The sequence below is a fragment of the Ambystoma mexicanum genome, chromosome 11 (assembly GCF_040938575.1).
Source record: "Ambystoma mexicanum isolate Mex_15411 chromosome 11, UKY_AmexF1_1, whole genome shotgun sequence".
NCBI classification, from domain to species: domain Eukaryota; kingdom Metazoa; phylum Chordata; class Amphibia; order Caudata; family Ambystomatidae; genus Ambystoma; species Ambystoma mexicanum.
Window position 1 is genome coordinate 139,476,867 of NC_090934.1, and position 25,014 is coordinate 139,501,880.

A 25,014-nucleotide genomic window follows, 5' to 3' on the forward strand; every position below is an offset into this window, starting at 1 on the left:
ACACCCCAAGCATTTTATGTACCACAGGAACACCTTGGCTGAAATATTCCAAGATGGAGGTCTCTAGAGAAAGAAAACAAATCCTTGGGCTGGGAATCAGGAATTCTCTGAGAACTAAATCCATATAGTGGATTGTATTAGGAACCTGACATTTTCAGTATAATCCTAGATGCTGGATTGTGTTAGAAACCAGGAATTCTCTGAGAACTAAAACCATATGGTGGATTGTTTTAGGAATCAGGGATTCTCTGAAAACTAAATTCATATAGTGGATTATGTTAGGAACTAGGAATTCCCAGTATACTCCTAGATGGTGGATTGTGTTAGGAACCAGGAATTATCAGAAAGAAAAAAAAGGAGGTCGGGTTATTATAGAGACCAGCAATCCTCTGAGGGTATACTCCAAGATGACAGACAGTCAGGAACCAAGAGTTATCAGAAACACAAAGAACCTATGGGGTAGATTATGCTAGAAATCGGGACATTTCTGAGAGTATAATCCAAGATGGCGGATTGTGTTAGGAACAGACCAGGAGTTATCACAAAGAAAAAAAAAAATCAAGAGGTGGTATTTGTTAGGGAATAGACATTCTCTGAATATAATCCAGGATGGCGGATTGTGTTGGGAACCAGAAATTAGGAGCAATGAAACAGGAATTCTGATAGTGAAAAAATCTCAAACTATCAAACATCCCTCAATCAGAAGTTCAAATCTGCTGCACGGATGCAGGGAACGCTGATTGGCTAAAACAGTTCGTCTGTCCCATCAATCAAGCTCTTTGTGCACTTAGAAAAGAATCTGCAGGTGTGATCAGTTAAAAGTCCTCCCTCCCATCTGGGAAAGGCCACATGGGCCAACAAAAGCGCAATTCATCTGAAGTCACTGCGGCCCGCGGCTGCCCGACAGCGGTTAGACGCGTCACTTTTCCCAGTGTAGCGCTCGAGGCAGACCCGCTGCAATCCATCTTTCCTTTGCCACGAGACGTCTGTCAGACAAAGGAGAGAGTGATTCCCTTTATTATCGTGATAAATGTGTACTGTCAGGAGAACAGGGTGCTCCGGAGCCTGGGGTGGCGGGAGGTGTCTAACAATGGCCGCCACACACCGATGGCACAGGGCTTCGAGCCCCCCCCCCCACCCCTCCTCCTGGCTTCCAAACAAAGCCAAGGTGAGGCGTTGAGGAACTCTATCTCTATGCAGTACACCTTGGGAATAATAACAGGGTGCAAGGGACCCACCCTGTCTGCGCCAGTAACGTCTGGCCGAGGTTCCCAGGAGGACTGGGGGGAGGGGTCCCTTCGGGAGGAGTTCTCCCAGGAATAGTGGGCGCTGCTAAGTGGTGAATCCCGTCAGGAAAATCTAACAAAAAAAGAAAACAGACCAGGCGTTATCTGATCTCGGTGAGCTTCTCGCTTTCGAAGATCACAGAGGGTCGCCCGTTGTCTGCTAGTGCAGCAGGCCCGAGGGAGGCACGTCCATTCGGCAGCGTGGCTCAGAGCCTCAGAGACCCAGGTCTCCACACAGAGTGCTCATTTCCCACCAAGCCCATGTTGATTAGCGTCCACTAGGGACGGCAAAGTGTATAATAATAATAATAGGCATTTATATAGCGCTACGAACCCTCAGGTACCTGGGCGCTGCTTTTTATTACCCACGGTGTGTGGTGCTCATTTTTCGTCCTCGGAAGGTTGAAAGGCTGAGTTTGGCCCCGCCAGGATTCGAACCTGCGTCAGCAGGCTCTGCCCGGATGTCAAAGCGAGCGCTCTACTCGCTGTTCTATTGGACCGCATGTCTTCCCCATGCAGCAAACCTGTTCCTCTCTCTTTATTTTTCAGAGTCCTCTGATCTGCACCGCTCCACCTGTGGAGTCTCCGAGGCGGGTGAAGTCAAATGAGTTGGAAGGTGGTTCCATTGAAGTCAACAGGCGCAAGCATTTAATGGAGAGGATGGTAAAGGTTTGGCGCGATGGGGTCCCCATGGAAGTTTATGGAAAGCGTTGAGCTTGTTGGGAGAGGGAACTTAGTCCAAGGTGGGCGACACCCTCGCAAGGAGGGCAGGATGACTGAGATGACCACACATTCCTGCCTTTACATCCACTCAATGGAAAATAGGACACAACAGTATTGTGCTCACAAAATAAATGAAAGGTTGACAAAACTATATTGTTCATGGATCAATATTTGTTTGGGTTATGTTACTTTGTCTTATAAGGCCCTTAGACTTCTTTTCATTAATTGACGGCATCGCTATAGGACATTTGTATCTGGATGGTGCATCTTGACCAATGAAATAGCTCAGAATGTGGGCATTAACCAGCGGTATACGCCTGCATTCCAAGCCATCCGAGCAGCTCCCACACTCCTATTCTCCATGCCACCGCAGACAGAATGGAGGAAATCCTCTTTCTGACAGAGCACCTGTTCCCTGCATCCATGCCGCCCCATCTTTTGCTGTGTTTAACATTCAATGGTGGAACTCCCTGGCCTCCGAACGCTTGGCATTCGGGGGCCACGTTTTTCCCCCCGCGCACCTGTGCCCTTGTACCCCGGTGCTCATAGACTTAGAACTTGTACCGGTGGACTGTACTACTGGCATGTTTATACGGGTGGACTGGCCTATAGGGAACTCTGGAGATTTCCGGCCCCGGTTCTCACCCAGGGCCTCTCTTGTGTGGTATTTCCACATTTTCCCATAGGAAAAGGGTTGGGCTTGCTGGAAATGTGTAATTTGGGGATACCTTGAACATTATTTCCAGGGGCTCGTTTGGTTCCCAGTCCACCCCTGCATGTTAATAATAGCCCTACCCCTGTGTTAACGCCCTCCCAAGCTACTGATCATGTACAATCAGTTTACCCCACTTGTGCAGCCTGCACAGGCTTAAATAAACCAAAAACACGACCTGAATATGTTATGCCATGTTAAATTATATTCACACAGGCCCTTCACCACCACAGTGGTCTTACAGCACCTAGCCTGGTCTTGGCAACAGCGTTTTGTGCCCTCGCCAGGGTGCATCCATGCCTTAGTCTGTTGGTCAGTAGAAACAGGTGAGAGTGAAAGAAAGAGATGGAAACAGACGTGAAGATCGAAACAGAATTAACAACAGAGACGGGTTAGTACTTGGACGCAGGAGGAATGACAAGGGGAATGTGTGTAGTAATGCTGATGAGTGTCTTTACTCTGTGCTTGCTTATAAAAATAGCGTGCGAGCCAGCCAATAAAAAGACTTGTGTTAAAGTATTGCTATCACGTGAGCAGCGGAATCAAGGCCTGGAGAAGCAGAATAGTGCCCTGCTGCTCAGAGGGCGACCATTGTTTTCCCTGCATGCTCCAAGCACAATGTGCACTCATAGCCAATGCAGGCCACCACAGTGATCTCTTGCCCTCGAGACAAGGCAAAGGGAGAGAAGCTGAGGTCAAAGTGAGCAGCAACTGACAGATACTGCGTTCTACTCCTATTTGTTTTTATTGTTAATGGATTAAATGCTTCTCACAACTGTTTTACAGGCCTGGAAGAGCACTTTTGCAGTCAATGCGTACCTCTTCATTTTACAGGATAGGGCCTTTTACGCTGCTCACTTCACTCAGTGTTGCCGCTAATCTAGTAAGTGGTAAAACAAGGTCTCAGAGCTTGCCAAGTGCCGCTTTCTAGCTCCTTCTTTGGGTTTAGAGGGGACTCCGTCTCGGGAGGATAGCTCAGGGGCAACACGCTCGCCTTGGTAGCAATACGACGTGGAGCACCACGGGTTCCATCCCTGGGTCTGTGCTTACATACCTCTGGGTATTATACGCTTTATAAATGACCAATTACAAGGAGAGGTTATATTTTGGCAAGTGAGCTTTATTTAAGTAGAACGCATTTCCACAGCCAGCAGGGGAGTTGCTAGGTCTGGAAAAGACCCGGGGCTACGCTGATGTCGGAACTGTCGGGACTGGGGGCTAGCTAGAATTTTGGCTGTAGCTCCTGAGATTCTATCCGGGGCTACAAGCAAAAGATCAGGGGCTATAGCCCCCTTAGCCCCCCCCTAGCAACGCCCCTGACAGCCAGTGTGTAGGAACCGGTGCAGGTTTCTACGTTGCTACTACTTTGTTACAATTTTACCTCTGAAGAGAAGTGGGACACCGGTTGGTTCCAACACCATCTGGAGGTAGATGGGGTCTTTGGGAAAGCGATGAACCGGTTTTCTAAAGAGGCTGGGTGAATCCACAAAGCATATGACAGACATTTATCCACACAGACCCCTTGGTCCCCCACACATCTCAACCATCAAAATAAATGGTAGACCTGTGGCAGAGGCAGGCACACATCAGGGGAGCCTGAGGTATGCTTGACTTTCCCCAGCCCTATAGTCTATCAGAAACACCTGTGTATTAGGAAGTGAGGGGAATTACCAACACCTAGCCCATCACGTCACCCCTCACGCCACCACGCTGTCTGCCCCTTCCTCCCCGCCACCCTGTACAGCTGTACCCCTCCTCTGTTCCCCGCTGTATCCTACCCCCGGTTTATGGTTATGGAGGTTGCTACCTCTGAAAAACGCTCTGTTATGGATCTGTACTGTTGTATACCTTTGTAAAGCGCTCCGTTATGCATCTGTATTGCTGTATACCTCTGTAAAGCGCTCTGTTATGCATCTGTACTGCTGTATACCTCTGTAAAGCGCTCTGTTATGCATCTATACTGTTGCATACCTCTGAAAAGCACTCTGTTATGCATCTGTATTGCTGTATACCTCTGAAAAGCGCTCTGTTATGCATCTGTACTGTTGTATGCCTTTGTAAAGCGCTCTGTTATGCATCTGTATTGCTGTATACCTCTGTAAAGAGCTCTGTTATGCATATGTACAGCTGTATACCTCTGTAAAGCGCTCTATTATGCATATGTACAGCTGTATACCTCTGAAAAGCGCTCTGTTATGCATATGTACAGCTGTATACCTCTGAAAAGCGCTCTGTTATGCATCTGTACTGTTGTATACCTTTGTAAAGCGCTCTGTTATGCATATGTACAGCTGTATACCTCTGAAAAGCGCTCCGTTATGAATATGTACAGCTGTATACCTCTGAAAAGTGCTCTGTTATGCATCTGTACTGCTGTATACCTCTGTAAAGCGCTCTGTTATGCATATGTACAGCTGTATACCTCTGAAAAGCGCTCCGTTATGAATATGTACAGCTGTATACCTCTGAAAAGTGCTCTGTTATGCATCTGTACTGCTGTATACCTCTGTAAAGCACTCTGTTATGCATCTGTATTGCTGTATACCTCTGTAAAGCGCTCTGTTATGCATCTATACTGCTGTATACCTCTGTAAAGCACTTTGTTATGCATCTATACTTTTGCATACCTCTGAAAAGCACTGTGTTATGCATCTGTACTGCTGTATACCTCAGTAAAGCGCTCTGTTATGCATATGTACAGCTGTATACCTCTGAAAAGCACTGTGTTATGCATCTGTACTGCTGTATACCTCAGTAAAGCGCTCTGTTATGCATATGTACAGCTGTATACCTCTGTAAAGCACTGTGTTATGCCTCTGTACTGCTGTAAAGCAGTCCATTGATTCTTGAAGCCAGGTCCATGCTCAATGAATACCATAATAATAATAATGACTTGCAAGCCAGCCTGCCTCTGGATAGAAGAGGAAGGATAGCTCAGAGGCAACGTGTTTGTCTTGGAAGAAAGACAACGCAGTGCAACATAGTTTCGACTCCGAATCCCGATCCCGCGCTTAGAAACCACTCGTTAATAAGCACATAATAAGTGGAAAAGTAAAAAAAAAAAAGATATTCCAAATGCACATGGAGCACTTTAAATCAGTCACTCTAAGGGAGAACAGTAGACGCCCCTCCATCCCACAGCCCCTCCAACATCTTCTGCATCCTATGCAATGCTTTGACGACCAATGCACCTCTGGATCTGGCAGAAAACCTAACAACCTTGGAAATCTGGAGCAGTCGCTCCCAAGGATCCAGTACCTGGCACCAAGGCTCTAGTGCATGAGTGTCAAACTCAATTCGAGAAGAGGTTTGTTTGTTTATTTTATTTATAAAGCGCGCCTGACCCAGAGGTATCTGGGCGCTCATGGAGAAGGTTCCAAGTTACAGTTACAGAGCATACAAAGATTGCATAGGACATAAGATACAGAGTAGGGCAAAACATGTGAAGTGCACGACTTAGATACTTGCAGTGAGAATTTCAATTATTGCACTAGTCCCGGCCGGAGGACAGTCATGACTAGGGGCCAGGCTGAGGTCGACTTGGATTCAAGTGCACCTCTCAGGGGTGTACCACTGGGCCTCTGCAAATGCACGGGATGGCGCAGTGCAACGTTGTACTCCAGATCTAGTTCAAGCAAGTGAAGCGAGCGATCCTCAGCATGGATGGGCTCCCCCCAGAAGATTATCTTTTAAATTATAGGTCGATATGATATAGGATATTTTATTCATATCGCACCCATACACTGGTGTTTCGGTGCCCTTTAAAGCACACATTACAAGAGAAACTGAACATGAAGCTATATGATTAAAAACAGGTTTGAAGGGGCTGCCATTGAATATTCCCAAACCTCAGGTGCCAGATCACCAACAGTACCCAGGAGCATTCCACTGCGACAAATCTTGATGCACCAGAAAATTGTGCACCCAACAAAACAATGCGGCACACATTTATACTTCTGCTATCCCATCCTTGAAGATGCTGCGGGTACAGTTGCCACTACCAGACTAGGGAAAATGGTACATTGGTCAATTGCATGCCAGAAGATATTAAACCATTTTAAAATTTAAAACAGTTGGGAAGAGTTGCTACTCAAGGGCAGCAGTCATTACATTTTAAGCAGCATGTTTGTGATCTGCGCTTTTCATGCTGGTTAACCTTCTACAGCACTTGTTTTAGGGCGGGGGTACACAGTTACACCACAAGCAGTGGGGAGGACTAGGCTCCTGCCTGGAGGGGCGAGAGCTGGCAGTTCACTGACATATGTAGATGGGTGTTGGTTTGAGATAATGAGCAGGTGTCTGTCAGGCGCGGGCGGCTTCCTGCTGATTTTTTAAGTCCCAGGCACCTGTGCTATTTTCCACGTCATTTTTTGTGTCTTTTTTTCGCTCAGAATAATCGCAGCATTGCTTTGTGTGTGGTGTCGAAGCAGGGACGTCATTTCACCAAAATGCCAGGAGTAGCGAAAGTGACATCACACGACCCTTGACCCCCTGATGATATCACAGGAAGTGATGTCATTTGACCCCACCCCAAAGTGATATTGCGGGAAGTGATGGAACATGACCTTTCACCGGTTGACAAAACAGGAAGTGGCATCACATAGCATTGTACACTACAAAAAATATGGTTACGATATCACTATAATGTGATGTACATTTCATACCTGAATGGATCGCCACATGTATCGTTAAGATCAGCGTGTATAGGCCCATATTACCAAATTACTGTGATTGCAAGCAGACGTCCATGACCAAATGATAATGATGTGTTATTATATAGCACTTACGCTTAAGCATCTTACATAGAAGAAATATACACCCAATATCACTCAACCTTGGTACCCATTTACTGACCTCAGAAGGATGAAAGGCTGAGTTGAGGCATTTGAGAACAGACTAAATCAGTGACTTCACCCCCTGAAGTGTGCCTGAAATAAACCTTTAATGAGTCTAGCAATTATTGTATAGAATTCCAGAAAGACACATTTTTTGGCATTCCTATTCTTTCTTATTTAGGTTAGGTTCAGTGCTGAAAGTGTTGCCCTCATGTTCTTATTTTTCTTCTTTTTTTAAGGGGCCTGAACAAGAAAGCCAGCCACTCCTGAATTAAAGAGCCACATGGTGCTGGCCACAGTCCCAAGTGCTTGCATTTTTTTTAAGAGGTTGCAAGGTAGACTACAGAGGTTGCAAGGGAGACCTCAGAGGTCGCACTTGCGACCTCTGGCGACCCCCAAATGACGTCCCTGTGTCGAAGAGTTTCAGGGTGTGGCCTAGAAGGAAAGACACTATTTAATAGTTAGAGGGCTGGCTGGTTTTGTGTGTTGTTGCTCATTTCTGTGCTGTTTACCTTGCCTCGTGTCACACTCTTGTAGGTGCATTGCTTTCAGCAGAGGGTCGCTTTGCATCCAGGATGCTCTGCAGTGACCGAGCCTCTCGCGCTACTGAACCTTCTGCAGCCGTGGGGCCTGGCCTTTGACAACCTCTGTCAGAGCGCATTAGACTTCAATGCGCTCTAAATATCGAGGGCCAGGTGAAGGGGCTTCAAGGGCCTGATCATGCCCACGGGCATCAGCCACCCTTGCTGTGGTTAATTCTAGACCACGTTTCAGTGACCTTAAGCCTTTTTACAAATTGAAGAACATACAAGTTTAAAACTTTAAAATAGTGTTCCTTGCATAAGGCTTATGGGGGCAAAGGGCCAGATACTTATAGCAGGATCTGCAACCTTTGACACAGCAGATGTTTTGCAGCACAAATCCCCTCAGCCTTAGCCGACATGGCCAATGGTGAGGGAAATGGGAGACATGTTATGCAATGTTATAACATGTATACAGCACAGCCTACACCGAGGGCATCATGGCTAGGGTGACCAGATAAAATAAAAAGAGGACAGGCCATAGACATAGAGGTAGGACTACAATAAAACTGTAGTCCTACTTCTTTGTCGCTGGCCTGTTGCGCGGGGGTGGGGAGGGGGTGTGCTCACAGGTGTACACTGCTCTCATTGGAGGAGAGTGCCAGGGAGGGGAAGGGGGAGGAAATGGGGGCGTGCAAAGCATTCACTCCCCCATTTAGACGCAGGAAAATTCGTGCCGGGACCCGATTTCGGGATTTTGAAATCAGGTCCCGGCAAAAACTGGGACCTTAGCCAACCAGCCTTCCAATCCCCGGACGGGGTTTGGAAAATGAAAACACTCCCAGGATCCCAGGACAGAGGGTGATTTCCCAGGACTGTCCCGGGAAAACCGGGACATCTGGTCACCCTAATCATGGGACTAAAGAAAAGACAGAATGAACAGGAAGCAGAAAAAGAAAAAACGAAAACAACAAAGTTGTAGTAAAAACATAATTGAAGAGCAACAGGTTGAAGACCCCTGACTTAAAATAACCTCCACCCACTGCATACCCCATGAAGAATGGCAGATCAAGAAGAATAGATCAATCTCAAGTGGCATGAAGGGAAAAACCTCAGAAAAAGGGACCTTTGGCTCTCAAATGCACTGATGCGTGCAACAAGATCTCTACACGCTCTTTCCATCTTCAGCAAAGCTGTGAAAACTGTCCTACAATGATCCATTGTCTCACTACCAGGGATTACCCAGGAGCTCTCCCTGGCCTCCCTTGCAATGATGTGCCCAGAGACTGGGGCATTTCCAAACCCGGGAAGGGCTTATCACCCTACAACATTCAGGCAATGAGACACCACTCAGATGAGCACCTGATCATCATGCAAACCAAATAATCGGACCTGGGGCTAACACCCCCAGGACATCACCAGCACTGCGAAGGGGCCAAAAGGCGACCTGGTGGCCCTTAACACAAAATAATACTGAAGAGGGAAAATGAGAGAGTCCCTTCCCCCCATTCTCATTCAAACCATGGCCTAGGACGACACGGCCCAAGCTGCCCCCGCGAGAGGAATTTGACCTGCTCACTTCCACACCAGACAGCAAGATCCACTGTGGCCACGCCCCACATGGCCAGGGAGCCTGCCCGTTAATGAAACCACGTGCGGGAACCTCAGGTCGAACCGACATCGACCTTATGGACCAACTCGATTAGACAGTAACCACAAACGCCATCATCCTTAGAGATGCCATGACGCCATAGCTTACAGAAAAGAACACACGTGCCACCATGCACATCGGTCACTCATACACCAACCTACACGAAGAACATACTCAGTGCTATGACATAGAGGACCATGTAAACCAACAGACATGCATCGTTGTTATTTTCCACATAGGCCACCTACAGCACTGCAGAAACACAAGATGCTTGAAGAGCTCGTGTATAAGCTTGCAGATGCTTTCTCGCCACTAACGCCATGAAGACGCCACCCTACATATCTACTAATGCAGGTGACCCTCTGTTGCCCCTCGCAACCCCCATGTTATGGGTCATGTACCGCCACCCAGAAACTAGGCCAGGGTAGGCCACAAAGCAAGAGTCCCAGGGAGAAGCTTCTCAGACACAACTGCAAAGCACTGACCATGCAGAACGAGCCCCAACGAGAGCCCACAGCCAACGCCGCGATGTTGCAATCTACATGCTGCCCTCACCACGCCAATGTTACACCTGCCACCGCTAAACGCTCCTCAGAGCTGAAATACAAATCAAATGCTCATTATTCTGCTCCAGCCACGGTCTCAGCACACGTGAATAAGCCGACCTGATACGATGCCAAGCCTACGGGACAGAAGAGCGCTGGGGTCTCACGTCTGGGACACAGTCTGCCACAATAAAGTGACAAATTGGACACCTACAGCGATGGGAAAGACATGCACACTAGCCACTAGTCAGACCTGTCCATTGTCTGGCTCTGACACATAGTCACACATTATTGCCAGCACCAAGTACACCGCGAGCTGGGAACACTGATGGTCCCAGGCTTGGGGGCTTGTGGGTGAACCAATCAGAATACGAGGGGTGCATCATGATGCCAATATAGTCTAGCCAATCACCAAGTGTCCCCTTGTAACACATTTATTGTAGCAATTGTTAGGGATGGCTGAAGCGTACCACCTGACCCTTCCTCACCCAATAACACCCTTTCCTATAGGTAACCATACTGACCATACCACTCGGGGAGCCAACCCAAAGTCACGCTAGGTTTTGGGGATAGTTTTCCCAGGTGACGCACGTAGCGCGTCATACAACGGTAAAAAGGGCCTGGTAGCCCACTAATGATGAGAGCCTCCCGGATGCATCTGGTCTGAGAGTTCGTCCCTGCCTGTTTCTGTAATAAACAGCAGTATCTACCTTGCTCTTGTGTGTGCCTCATACTCCTTTTGGGATGCGGGAGGAGTTGGGGCCTCCCCAGCCCCGGAGCTCCGTGGACGGCCCTGCCAACCCCTGAGAAATTACCCCGACAATAATATGAAGCCGGTGGTAGTGCTGGGGAGGCCATGGGCAAGCCCTAATCGAGTCAGCAGAGGCGGCTCACTGTCAGAGCATGTGTCGCAAGAGCCAGCTCCAGAGAAAGATCCTACGAATAGCTCCCACCAAAGGGCAAGCTGAACATTTCCACTACACATCAGTCAGTGTATTAAGCTAGTTCAGATCCAATCAGTGTTCCTGTGCCACACACAGAGACATAGTTGACTTGTTTGGACCCACAAGTAGCAGCCAGGGTATGGTGACCAGATTTTTTAAATAAAAAACTCGGATGTACCACCAACATAGAAGTAGGACTACAGTTTAGACACATAGGACTCCAATGAGACCATAGTCCTACTTCTATGTCGACGGCCTTTTCCACACAGCGTACATGTTCACTGAAAGCTCGAAGCTCTCATTGGAGGAGAGAAGTCATGGAGGAAGCAGGAGGGCCTGAAACGCAAGTGTTTCATGCCCTTCCACTGCCTTATTTTGGCATTTGTTTGAGGGCCACTGGCAAACACCGGGCCAGTAGCCAGCCATGCCCAAATGATCCCGGGACGGGGTTTCAAAACTCAAAAAAGTCATGCGACTCTGGGACCAAGGGCAAAATATTGGGACGGTGCCAGCAAAACCGGGACGTCTTGTCACCCTACAGCCAGGGTTCAGCGGGGCTGCTCCATTATCTGGCATTGATTGCAAGCCGCGTCCCCTGCAGTGCTCGTTCCGATAGACGATGGCAATGGATAGCTCATGAAAGTGTGGGCATGGACCCATTATTGGACCCATTATTACTGCGCCAAGAGCATTATCTCGTCTCAGCTGGGCTTCAGGCAAGCACGCAAATGAAAATGCACTTCGAGCACCACACAGCTGGGTAACAGGTCACAAAGTCATGTTAAAGTAATTCAGTGGGTAAAGCGCCCTATGGAGAGAGCTGGGATTAATCTGTCGGTCACGGGTTTGAAAATCAGCGATCAGGCTCAAACTCTCATCATCCTAAGGCCAATACAATGATCTTAGAAATATTATTGCATGAGGCACTCCGTTGAGTAAAGCCAAGACTTTACGCATATGTCAGAGTTTATTGTGAAGTAACACTGTGTGTAATTGGGTGCTCAAAGCTACTCAAGCAAAGAGAATATTGAATAGTTGCATACACAATTATTAAACATGGTTTCATATGATTGAAGACAACAAAGGGCCATTACAGACATCAAGATCATACATTGAAGAAAGTATGTAGCTAGCATTTACACAAAGGGCTCCAAAAATAAAATAAATACATTAGGAAAACACAACGAAATAGGTATCCATGTGATACACTAAACTAGGAGTAAACATGCTAATCATATTGAGCCAACCCTGATTATACTACTGACTTCTGCAATTGTATTCGCTCTCCTCTCTTGCTTCTCCACTCTTTTTGACTGCTTACTCTCTGTTCTTTCCTCCCCTCCCCTCTCCCTTTTCCTATCTCCTCCCCTCCTCCCCTTACTTTCTTCTATGCACTTACTCTATCAGAATTGTCCCTGTACCTACTATGATAGCAACCTCGTCTGTCGCTCCCCCATCCCCTTACTGTTGCCCCCCCTCCCTCCAGCACTATCTGAAACGTCGTCAGGCCTAGTACGATAGTCACTTGTTTTGTTCCTCCCCTACCTTTCTGCACCCCTCTCCCTCACCTTTTGTTTTCCTCCGGCTCTACCAGAAATGTCATCAGGCCTAGTACGGTAGTCGCCTGTCTCTTTCCATTTCCTTCCCACTCTCCCCCTCCCTTCCTTATCTATGTCTTAGCTCTTGCACTATCTGAAATGTCGTCAGGCCGAGTACCATAGTTAATTTCACATCCTTACTGTTCATGGCCTGTAAGAATGTCGTTGTATTTTCCCTTGTTCCCTCCCTTGCCTTGACGCGCTTTGAAACACATTGTGTATAGGTCGCTATATAAATAAACTATCATATCATATCATATCATATCATAAACACACCTAAAGGTGAAATGAACAGACAACTTGTTTCAGTCCTCACAACACTGATGCAGACCTTCATCAGGAGAATGCATACTTAATATAATCAACATAAAGTAAGAATGCAATCTCCTCTTACAGTGTGATGCACACCCCAGTAAAGTGTAGCTTGAATGGAACTGGACTGGCCCAGGAAGTGGATCGTACAGATCAGGGGGTCTATAATTCAAAAATTCTCTTAAGAAGATTCATTGAAAGATGCTCCAGGAGAACTTTCTTCTGGGCACATAAATGAATGCATGCAGCAACTGGTTACTAAAGGTTACCAAGATACATGTAACTAGTGCAATGGAGATTAATCTTGTAAAAGGATCTGGACAGTTCATTCAATTACTTTGATGTCAGTCTTATAAATGTGAACCGAACACGTGCATCAAGGCACCAAACGCAATCTATCAAACTGTAAAACAACAGCACCATCGATAATATACTTCATGATTTCCTGTATAAAAAGGTAAGGATCATCATTAGGTCAGGTTGTCGATTTAAGAATTGGAAGTATCTTGGGCGTACCTTGAAGCAGCCTGTTTTCAGAGCTGTGTGTGGGTGACGCGCAGTTTCCACATGCCTACGTAGGTTTTCCTCGGAGGAAGATACAGAAGAGTTTGGTGAACTTTGGTGGGAGCGACTCTTATCCTATAGTACAGTAATAACAGTGTCTAGAGTATGGTCAGGAGAAAAGGGCCATCGCCCCCAAGCACAGGAATGCGAAAATAGCTGTAATTCTGGAGGAAATTATAGATGGGACTGCAAAGCTGGTTTAGACTGGGAGTCAGGAGGCAACTCAAGCCAGCAATTTAGGAGGCGAATAACAGCATCTCACACAGCTGCAGACATCACACGATCTGTTGTGGGTTCAGCTGTATCGTACAAGCAACCTCCCAGTGCAGTTATGCATCTAATGGGACCCGCGCTTTCTGCACATCAGTAGCCCCAAAACGTATTGCGCAATGCGCAAATTCATAGGGAAGCAGAGGAAGTACGCACACAGGCGTAAAACATTTGAGTTGCAAGCTACTAGCCAGGCATACAAAAATCACTCACCCCTCTGTTTTCCAGATACAACCAGCATGTCGGTTCTCACTTGCCAAGAGTCAATCATCACTAGCCAATGGCTAGTACACATTTTTACACGTGATGCATGCGTGCTTGTAATCTGCCCAGAAGTTCAGGCAGGTTAGGCCTCTTCTCTGTTTTTAAGACTGTTACACTAACTTTTCAAACACAGAATTATGGTGCTAGTGACCATGGCAAGTGCAAGTTCCCCCCAAAATCGGCCGGCAACTACGCCCTACTGTAAATGATTAAGCAGTGGGAGGGGTTCAAGTTTAGGAAGTAGTCTCTGCCTTAGCCCCTCCCACTAGCACACATTTGAACGCTTCTTGCATGAGCAGGGCTTTTTCATTGGAGGAAAGGTGGGTTCTTAGGGGAGAACTATTCAAGGTATGGAACGATAGGAATGGAGCAATCTAGGAAGACTACACACATGTGGCAAACGTTGGGCAAACGCGATGAACGGACAGCACATTGTTACTCACCGGAAAACCCCCCCAAACCCAAATCCAAAGAGAATGGCAGGGGACACAACAACAGGCATGGAGGCCAACACCCTCAATTTAGGAGGCACACCTGGTGGGTTGCAGCCTTTCCTTACTCTTCCTTTCTCGCTCCGTAAAATACTTTGCTTCATTGGAAGGTAAAGGCCAGGTATGATGTCCCCTCCTCCTGCTGCAAAGCCTTTCTTTTCTGTGTTTCCAGAAGCTGGTATCCATGAATAAGTCACGCGAGCTCAGTCCTCTTTGGTTTGTAGTCTTGCAGCAAATTACTATTTGCTAGTAGTACTGCCCTTTCTATGAACTTCAGTGCATTATTCTAGAAAGAAGCACTTAAGAAGCGAATGGGCCATTCGCAATGCCGCTCCCCAAATTGCAGGGACCGCCTAGCACTCGCCTCACATAAATGCATCGAAATGACGCACTCAGGAGTCACTTGCAGCCAAGGAATTGCAATAACTTGAATGTAACAATTCTGAAATGGCTGGTGCTGGGTTCACAGGGAAATCCCACTGTTTTGGTCTGCTTCAACTTAAAGAGTCAGAACATACCAGAATGGCCGCCCTGCCCGGGGAATCTAGAGCCAGTGCAGAGATCTGCAGCAGTTATCTTTGATGCTCCGGCCTCAGCTGTTTGACACAAGGCCTCCATCACATTGATTCGCCGGCCCCATGAGTCAAGAGACTTGACTGCAGAACAGCATAAGGAGGTAACATGCTGGGCCAGGGAGCTAGCTTTCTTCTTCTAGGGCTTAGCATTAGTGGGGAAATAGGCAGGTGGAAATATGGTCACACGGAGGTGTATGGAGATGGAAATCAAGAGCGTGTGCAACTAAATCGCCACTCAAATTCCCCTACAGGCCAGATTTTGATTGGGTAGAGGAGTCGAGGCGGTCCTGGCCACTTCTATTGCTTCACACACTGTTGCTATTGCTGGTGTCAATTCTGCGATGCCCTCGCATCCATCAGTAGTATCTTACAATAGACTTGCAATTCTGCGATGCCCTCGGATCCATCAGTAGTATCTTACAATAGACTTGCAATTCTGCGATGCCCTCGGATCCATCAGTAGTATTTTACAATAGACTTGCAATTCTGCGATGCCCTCGGATCCATCCGTAGTATCTTACAATAGACTTGCAATTCTGCAATGCCCTCGGATCCATCAGTAGTATCTTACAATAGACTTGCAATTCTGCGATGCCCTCGGATCCATCAGTAGTATCTTACAATAGACTTGCAATTCTGCAATGCCCTCGGATCCATCAGTAGTATCTTACAATAGACTTGCAATTCTGCGATGCCCTCGGATCCATCAGTAGTATCTTACAATAGACTTGCAATTCTGCAATGCCCTCGGATCCATCAGTAGTATCTTACAATAGACGGCCAATTCTGCGATGCCCTCGGATCCATCACAGGATCTTACAGTAGATAGCCAATTCTGCAATGGCATCATGCCATCAAAAATATTACAACATACACCAATTCATTGTGTAGACACATATGTGAAATATTGCTTTCGTCAGATTCATGAAACTGCACTAAATTTCACAAGACTTTTGTGAATAGATGTGTGGTACAAAAAAATATTGGTTTTAAAGCTTTCAAAACTTAAAGGTTTTCTGTAAAAAAAAAAAAAAAAAAAAGAGAGAAAAAGAAGCAGAGGGTCGGCTGCTGGAGACTTTATTAGCAAAGTGAAAAGATCCCACTTCGCTTGCTGAGAAAGACTCCAGCAAAACTTTACCGGACGCAGGTTACTGTTAGGGATGTAGGTTTTTAGTTAAGTTAGTTAGACTCTGCTCCAGTAATTTGTGGATCTATGTTTCACCAAGGACAGCAATGTACTCACAGGTCTCTCTCTCTCTCTCTCTCTCTCTCTCTCTCTCTCTCTCTCTCTCTCTCTCTCTCTCTCTCTCTCTCTCTCTCTCTCTCCTCCTTCCCCCCCTCCTTCTACAGCTCATGTCCTATCACTGCTGTTAGGGTGTGTGTCTAGTAGCACTCCCGCCTAGGGGGACCTCTGCCACACTGTTGTGTTCCTACTCAGCCTGTGGGATATTACCTTTTGGGTGAGTGTTCTATTGCTTCCCTGACTCCTGAGGGGTTCCACGGTTGGAAGTCTGACAGACCTGATCCCTGCCTGATCATGGCAAAGTTATTCATTTGGACTGATTTCTGCAGAAGTACCTCTCCTCCGCCCTCCCTCCCTCCTTCCTACTTTCCCACTCCACCTCCTTCAACCCTGCCTCTCACCACTCCCCTAGTGCTCTGAAATAGCTTCAACCCGCTTTAAGGCCCCACCCAAACAACTTTATGTAACTTGGCGCTGCCTCACCTCACCCACAACTCCCTTTCATGTTTCTCCTTAACAGTGTTTACAGGGCCCCGGGTGCATTGTTGCATGTTCAATAAATACAAAAAAAAAACATTTGGCAAACCTATGAGAAATACCATTGGCTACTCTGGTGTAGGCTTATCCCCAGGTGCAAACAGAAGGCTTCTACAGGGTAAATGACCCACATACCTACTGCAATTATAGGCTGTGGCTCGTGGGTGTTGCTTTAGCGACATACACATGGGGGAGAAAACACCCACCTTAGTAATGTCTCAGTCTTTCCTTCTGTGTCTTCCTGTCATTGGGATTTGCTGGCAGGTGAGTAATCTGCGTCTACACTAGTTGCAATTGGTTGCCTCAGCTGATAAAGTAATGGAAAGAGTCCCAGATGTCTGAGACTTGACAGAAGATTTTCATTTTTTCCTTTTCCTTTTTTTGTTGTTGTTTGAACCGTGTGCCAGAGTACTTCAATTATTGTTGTCCATTGCAATGGTTTTACATTTTTTGTTGTCTTGTAGTTATGGCATGAACTTTTTTTGGTAATCCGACGGCGCACTTGGCATACGACAGCCAAAACCTATTGGCGTTGGCAATGCATGTTTCTAAAAAGAAATTAATTTACTCCCAGCAGATGAACCACGAAAGTCTAATGATCTCCAAAAAAGTATAAGACTTCCATATTTTCAGAAAATCCACCCTCTGCCAAACTCGTGTCCTGGCCAGACCAACAGAAGCACGGTTTGCCCTCCAGATACCTGTGCATGTGGACTGCTAAAACATGCCTGCTTTCTTTATTAGAAATCTATTTTAAGCGCCAAGAGACGACGAAGTCTGGGCTGCACGCTACATCAAAGTCGGTACCAATTGCATCATAATTAAGCACAACCAGTGGCATGAGTTAATTGCCGGATTGTTTTTTTAAGCTATGGTTCATCTGGAGGTGAGTAGCAGAAATCAAGCTACTGCCATCTACAGCGGAAGGAAACACACAACATGGCATTGCAGGCCCCTGCGACTAAGAAAAAAGCAACTTTGATTGCAAAGGAGGCCAAGGCTTGTCAACATTGCGAACATTACAATCCAGCCCTGCTCTTACCCTGTCCATACCACAATGAATGAAAAGAGTATACACAGTGAAGGTTTGCATATTATTTGCCAAATATCCCAGACTGTATTTTACTATTCTGGGTGTCCACAGACACTGCACTAATTTAAATCTCCTTCGCGCCTCCCAACAAACGACTTCATGGTGCAGTGGATGTTCATACTTCTAATGTGAAAAGCAAAACTACAAGCACCAGAATGCATGGTGCTGCTGTCTGGTAAGATGGCCCTGACTTCAGGTGAGTGTCATGCGGAGCTCTTAGCTTGTCTCGTGTAGGGTATTAGCACCTCATTCACTCCTGGTTTGTCCTTTGCTTTCTGGGACTTTTAATCCCACATGTATAATGTAACAATGAACAAAATCTGCAGGTACCAGAACTCCAAGAATGCATATCAGACGTGGCACCACCCAAACTGTGGAAGCCCGACCCAAACTGCTAGGTGACCACACTCCAGCCCGAGACCAGGGGACCCTTGACACTTCTGGGCCTCACTGGGCGTCAGCGACGTGCAGCTCGGGTGTCTAGGCTACAATAAGTCCCCATCGTGATACGATGATGGGGTTCAGCTCATAACATGGGGCACCTTACTAGCTAGGACACCCCCTTAGTGGGTGAAGCTCCCCAACAAAGCTGCCCAGCTAGCAAGGTGTTCCGCAACTCTCTGCGTCCACCCTCTGGCTTCCTGGGAGCTGAGATCACTGCACTTTAAGTTATGATTCAACTCGTTTCCCCTCTCCAGTGTGAGTCACCCACAGGCGGGCCTTGCTTGAGTTCCAGCCTGACTCAGCGAGTAACCACTGTACGAACATGCATAGAAAATGGGAAGGACCGGTCTGAGTGCAGCAACCAGTCACACGCCATAGCTAAATGCAGGTTCAATAATTAGCTAAATCTCCAATAATCAAGGATTATCCTGGAAACCGATGCATCCAACACATCATGATGTACATTAGACCCCATCTGAGGTTGCAACAGAAAGCCCTCCAAGACCCTTTGCATGCCTAATTGGACAGGAAGTGAGGGAGGTGACCGAAACTCCCCTGCTCTTTTGTCCAGCAGTGTGCTGGGAGGCTGGCTGTCTGCAATGGCCAGCAACCATCCAAGTTTGAATGAATGCATGTCTGGTGATTAGCTCGGCCAGTTTTCCTTTCCTGCATAAAAGGTGAAGATCCTGGAGCAGAAACTCACATTTGACCACAGGACTAAAGATCCAAAGAGGAATTCACAGAAGGACGTCCCCAGTAACTTCCAAGCGACCGACCAAAGCGGTTGAGTGACTGCTACCAACCCAACCCAACCCAAATACTGAGCGACAGGTAAGATCTCTTGAAGAGGTCTTCCTCCCCTGGACCGGTGTGCCTTACCAGTATCAAGACCACCTGCATTTTACAGCATCCTTCGGAGAGCTGCAACCTCCTGGGCCTGCAATCTCCCAATACCCTGGGACCAATGGCATTTTTCTCTGCATCATCTTGTGAAGTGCAGTTTCAGCTGAAACCTTGTGGGCATCGTTCTGGGCCTGCAGAGACACTTTCCTGCTCCTAGATCTCTTCCTCAGCCGAGTCGAGGACTGAGAACCGGAGAGAAGTCTGTCGGCAACCTGTCCCAAAGCCTGTGAACGGCTCAAACGTGTCAGTACTGCACAGATCCTCTGCTTGGCATCCCACTGCAAGAGTGCAACTGTCGGATGAGTCCAAAGTTACTTCTTCAGCCACCAAGGCCAAGACACCCGAACTGGGGCCTGCTGTCGCCTCAACTTGGGCACCGTCCTGTGGCATGGTGTTCTTCATTGAAAAGGTTCTGTCCGGCACCTATTTACTTACCTGGGGCTTGCTGCATTGTTCTTTTGGTCCTGGAGGCTTCATTCAGCTCATTCTTGCACCCGTCCAGGGCCTACTTTGAGCTACATGACAGCCATTGTGCTCTACCTTGCCTTGGAACACTCTACCATGTGGCAATCTGGCTAGGGAAGCTGTACATTTCCCTGTCAAAGCAAACCGTACTGTTACCAACCTGCTAACTTGAAGAGTTTTCTGCTGCACTCTGCTTCTTTGATCCCTGAACTCTGCTTTCTTGCCTTGTCTCTGCGGCCCTTGGACACTGGGCCCCGGTGTCCCCTCTGACTTTGTAATATTTGCCTAAAACAAGGATGGACTTTCTAGGATCGGCTAAGCTAAAGTTATAAAAAAGTCTCTATAAGTTTGCATATATGTTTCAGGAGGATTTATTATGTGATTTCTTAACTTTATTGCTATGCTAATGTATATAACTCTGAATATTGCAATGGCTCTCCCATTATATTATTGTGTGATAGTACTTATCATACTTATGCTCCGAGTACCGTGTGCCTCACTGCAGCCTCCTCCCTCCATAGACTAAGCCTGGCTGCGCAGCCATTGCTACCAAACCTTTGGGCAGTTCAGGCTAAACCTAAGGGGTGTCTCCCTGCTCATCCAAGGTGTGCTTTCTAAAGTCTTGTCACAGACAGGACTTTTGCAATACCCCAAACACCATCTGAGGACACAACATCCATGCTCATGACATACACAAGGCCATATAAAAGGCTACCATGTGCCTGCATCATGATGCATTTGACTCCATGTCTGACATCAAGCCCCACCCACCGGGGGTGCAGCTGACCATCCATCTGAGGGTACGAAAAGACAAATCTATACACATTTGAGAACAGTGCATGCATATTTCACACTTCCATCTTTTAAAACTGCCCAGGTTCGGCCCCTTGCTTAGTAACGCCCAAGTGGCCACGTTAGTCTACATCCTACCCATTACTACTCAGCAGTTTACCTGAACTTCAACACATTTCAGGCCACATGAAATGCCCGACGCCCATTAGGATCATGTGGCGCGACAATAATTCTGACAAAAAATAATGACAAAAACTGAGAGGACTGGCAGATTTCGAATAAATCATAACCACTGGAACTACCTTCCACACCATCGTTTATCAGCTTGCCATCCATTACAGAAGGGGATACCCGAACAACGGCTGTCAAACACTGTGCACCTGGCCACACTCTGTCCTTCGGGCCCAGGTACCTGCGCACCCTGCCTCCCTCCTGCACTGCCTCTGGCATCTGTATCTGTACCTATACAGTCCCCCACTCTTCCTCTGCACTTATCAGATATACCCTATCTGACTAATCATGCACTTGCCACGTGTCTGGCTGCACTACCTTTTTGTCTGCACTTATTCTTTTATTTATCCCACTTATTATTTATTCTGTTCTCTCCTCTGTCTGCACTTTCCACCTCTCCCCCCCTCCACACACTTTCCCCCCTCTTCCCTTTTCCATGCACTGGTGCGTTCTTAATGTCACTGGGCCTAGTAAGATCGTATTTTGTTCTTCCCTGTTCCCCTCCCTTTGCTTGGTCGCGCTCTGAAACACTAGTGTACGAGCGCGATATAAGTAAAATATCATATCATATCAGACTGCTAGGTCATTACCCGCCTGCACGAGACCACAAGGATCCCTTGACACTTCATGGCCTCACCAGGCATCAGTGAAGGGCAGCTTGGGTCTCTACGCAACAATAATTCCCCAACGTGACGCAAATGGGACATCATAGTCCATCACACCCAAACCTCCATGATGTACGAGAGACATTATCTGAGCAAGTGACCCAGGCCAGCCCTCTTGATATAGTGTCCCAGCCCAGCCCTCGTGATACAGTGACCCCTGTCTCTGCATTATGACCCTACCAATGCAACACGCAGAGCATAGTTTAACACTGAAACTGCCGGAAAGTGTATTTTGACACCCATCATATTAGAATTGTTGCATGCTGCACGTAGTATTGGCAGCGATACTGACTGATACCACTGCGCAGCATAAACATAAGTAATGCCATTTTACTGTGGGAACATTGTTTTTAGTTTTGGCTATTAGGTGGCGCTAAAGCCCCACCTATAGACTGAAACTATTGCATTAGTGTATATCTAGAGAGAAATGGCATGTAAGTGGGGGGGACACAAAGCTTGTAGGTGTTGTTTGATTATTTACCCATCAATTGACTGCCCATGGCCATTGTAATCCATATGGACATTCACACCCACCTCCTGCTCATTACTGCCCAAAACACATCCTCCTGGGATCTCCTTGAGCTACCTTTATTAGGCCTTACCATCAAACATTGGGGTCAAAAGTCCTACCAGCGTTTTGTCAAAACAGTCTTCTGAGAGTTAATGGCTTAAGTGGAGCTGTAAACATGCTACTGGTGTAATAAAAATGCCTTAACCAGGTCTGCCTTCAGCCATATGATGTATAAGCACTATGCATGCCCTTCACTGAAGTCCTGGCAAAAACAAACATTGTCAAAGCCTAGAGTTTTGGCTTGTGTAAAAGTATAAGGTATTTGCCAACCACTTGCACCATTTTGCAGCGGCTACCATCACAGCAGTGCCTGGCAACTGCCTTTCCCATAACTACACAAAAGTCAAAACCGTTGGCATTGCCAATGTTTGTTTAAATAACTGCTGAAACAGCCACCAGCACAGTGCCGCCACTGCAGAGAGCTTTATGGCTTGATGTGCAAAGCAGAATTATAAAAGGAATAAGAAGTTCTATTGTTCTGTGACAGTGTAGTCCACAGCTCTCAAGTTTCCCAGGCTCATGAGCGAGAAGGTCATTGACTCCTGATAATCTCCCCCCTTTGGATTCTGCGACTTCTTTCGCAGTTAACATTTTGGAAAACTACAAATCCCGGTATTCCAAGCAAACACTGGACAAGGTGCACTTTTCAACCATGGCCATAGGAAGCTTGAGGGCTCTGCCAGTCATTGTTGAAATTGTTTAGAGGCGTTTTTGAGGAAACTACTGTTGCGCTCTGAACAAAAGAACTTCAAAGAGTACCAATTCACTCCTGCAATGTTTAATGAAAGAAAGTGGGCAATATTTGCTTTTTGGGGCAGGGCGCGGCCACAGCACCATTGTTACCAGGAGCTACGGCAAACAGACGCCTGGCTCCATCAAGTCAAGTCGTCTAATTAAGCACCTGGGTGACCGGTCAGGAAAGTATGGCAAGAGGTCCCTTTTCTGTTTCTACAGCTCAACACCTCTACTGTAAACGCTCAGTGCTCCATGGAGGGTAACTGCAAAGGGCATTTTCACTCATTTCTTGCAGGGCAAGCCTCTGGGAGCTAGATTAGGTGACCAGATGATTTTTTTTTAAAGTACCGGGACAGGCAATAGGAATAGCACTAGGAATATAGTAAACACAGTATGCAGTGATTATATTGAATACAACACAACTAATGAAAAAATAACAAAGAAAAAAAGAACTAATACCAAAATAGGTAATTTTGAAAAAAAACAAAAAATGGGGTTGTGAGAGAGAATAGTGATTTTGCGGGTGGGAGAAAAGTATTATTTTAAAAGGGGGGTTACAACAAAAACGGAATTAGTTATTTTTTCATTAGTTATAATTGCATGTAACCATAAACACAAACAGGACTCCGATAAAACGCTAGTCCTACTTCTATGTCGGTGGTCTCAGTGGAGGCGAGCGGCCAGGGGAGGAAATGGAGCATGGATTTTTTTATTGGTCCGTGCATAAACCAGGACCCCGCCAGTCCTTCAAATCCCAGGACGAGGTTTTAAAACTCCCAAAGGGACACTGGGATCAAGGGGTAAATACTGTGTAAGTCCTGTCAAATCCTGGACGTCTGGTCACCACAATGCTAGAGCACATTAGCCTTATTTCTTATTTTGAAAACAACCCTTGATAAAAATGAAACCTCAAAAAAAGATCAAATTACTGCAAACTGCCTTTAAAAAAATAAAAATAAATAAATAAAGTGACTGGGAGAGATGCATTCTGGGAGTGATTTATCACACAAATTACAGACTGACTGACAATCTGCTTTTCTGTTATGTTATGTTACTTTGCATCTATATAGCGCCTTATGTACCATTGGTATGGTCTCAAGGCGTTGGTAGGTTGAACGCCCTCGGGAACCGAAGTTCAAGTCAGTAGAGAGAAGAGAGAGAGTCAAAAGGTGCGTGTGAGCACCGGATATGTGTGCAGCTGGTGTGGCATTTGTGTGATAGCCGCTTCATAGCGGTAGGTGTGGTGGTTGAGAGATCAAGCGTATGTGTTCCTTCTGGCCGGTCGTTATCCAGACCGATTCTGGCTGTGTTAGGCCTGAGGAGAACGCCTAGGCTGGAGGGTGTGTAACCAGCAGTGTTGAGTTAGGGTCATGGGAGGTATGGGGCAGATGTTGGTATGAGAACAGCTATACCCAATGGTGTCATAGTATCCCTGTGTTCTATTTGAGTGGTGGTGTAAAGAAGAGAGTAAGCGTGGGGTGTGATATGGCGATACGGTGTATCCATGTATTCATTTATTTCTTTTATAGGTGATTTAGATTCTGCTTAACACCAGAATCCTACAGTTTCCAGGCACTGGACCGTGGATCAAGGAGAGCACGCTGGCCCTGAGCTACCCGCCCTGGATATATGTACATCTTGCAAACTCCGGCGCCCTTTAAAAGGTGATTTAAAAGACAGGCAAGCATCAGTGCTTCTAGTTTCTGGCGAACTCTGTCTAGGGTTGTCTAGAAAGGATTGGTCCTGGTTTAAAATGAAACATCATTCATATCTTGATATTATTCAGAGCTACGCCTTAGAAGCTAAAAAGGTCAAGTTTTGCATTAGTCTTTTATTTGAACAGATTTGACCCTTTCAGTGACCACAAAGTAAGACTAACAACAGTGGCATTTTGCTGCAAAGGGCCGACCTACAACAGGCAACTGAGCAGGATTTACTTGTGCGCCCACAGAAAGCAGACACCTCTCTAGGGGAGGGCATGTACAAATGACAGGAAAGACTTCATCACCTGTTGCAAACAATCAGCATATCCAGGTTCCTTTCC

The 25,014-nt window shown here is 46.7% G+C and overlaps 1 protein-coding gene across 5 annotated transcripts in view; it reads right to left on the minus strand.

Annotated features, from left to right (window-relative positions):
* Window positions 1-25,014, minus strand: part of FHL3 (four and a half LIM domains 3) — a gene marked incomplete at its 3' end in the record, with an annotated part of 254,792 nt that overhangs the window by 159,267 nt on the left and 70,511 nt on the right. For 2 of the 5 annotated variants that reach the window (XM_069622669.1, XM_069622667.1), the window contains 1 exon segment: window positions 13,644-13,712. 5 annotated transcript variants of the gene reach the window in all.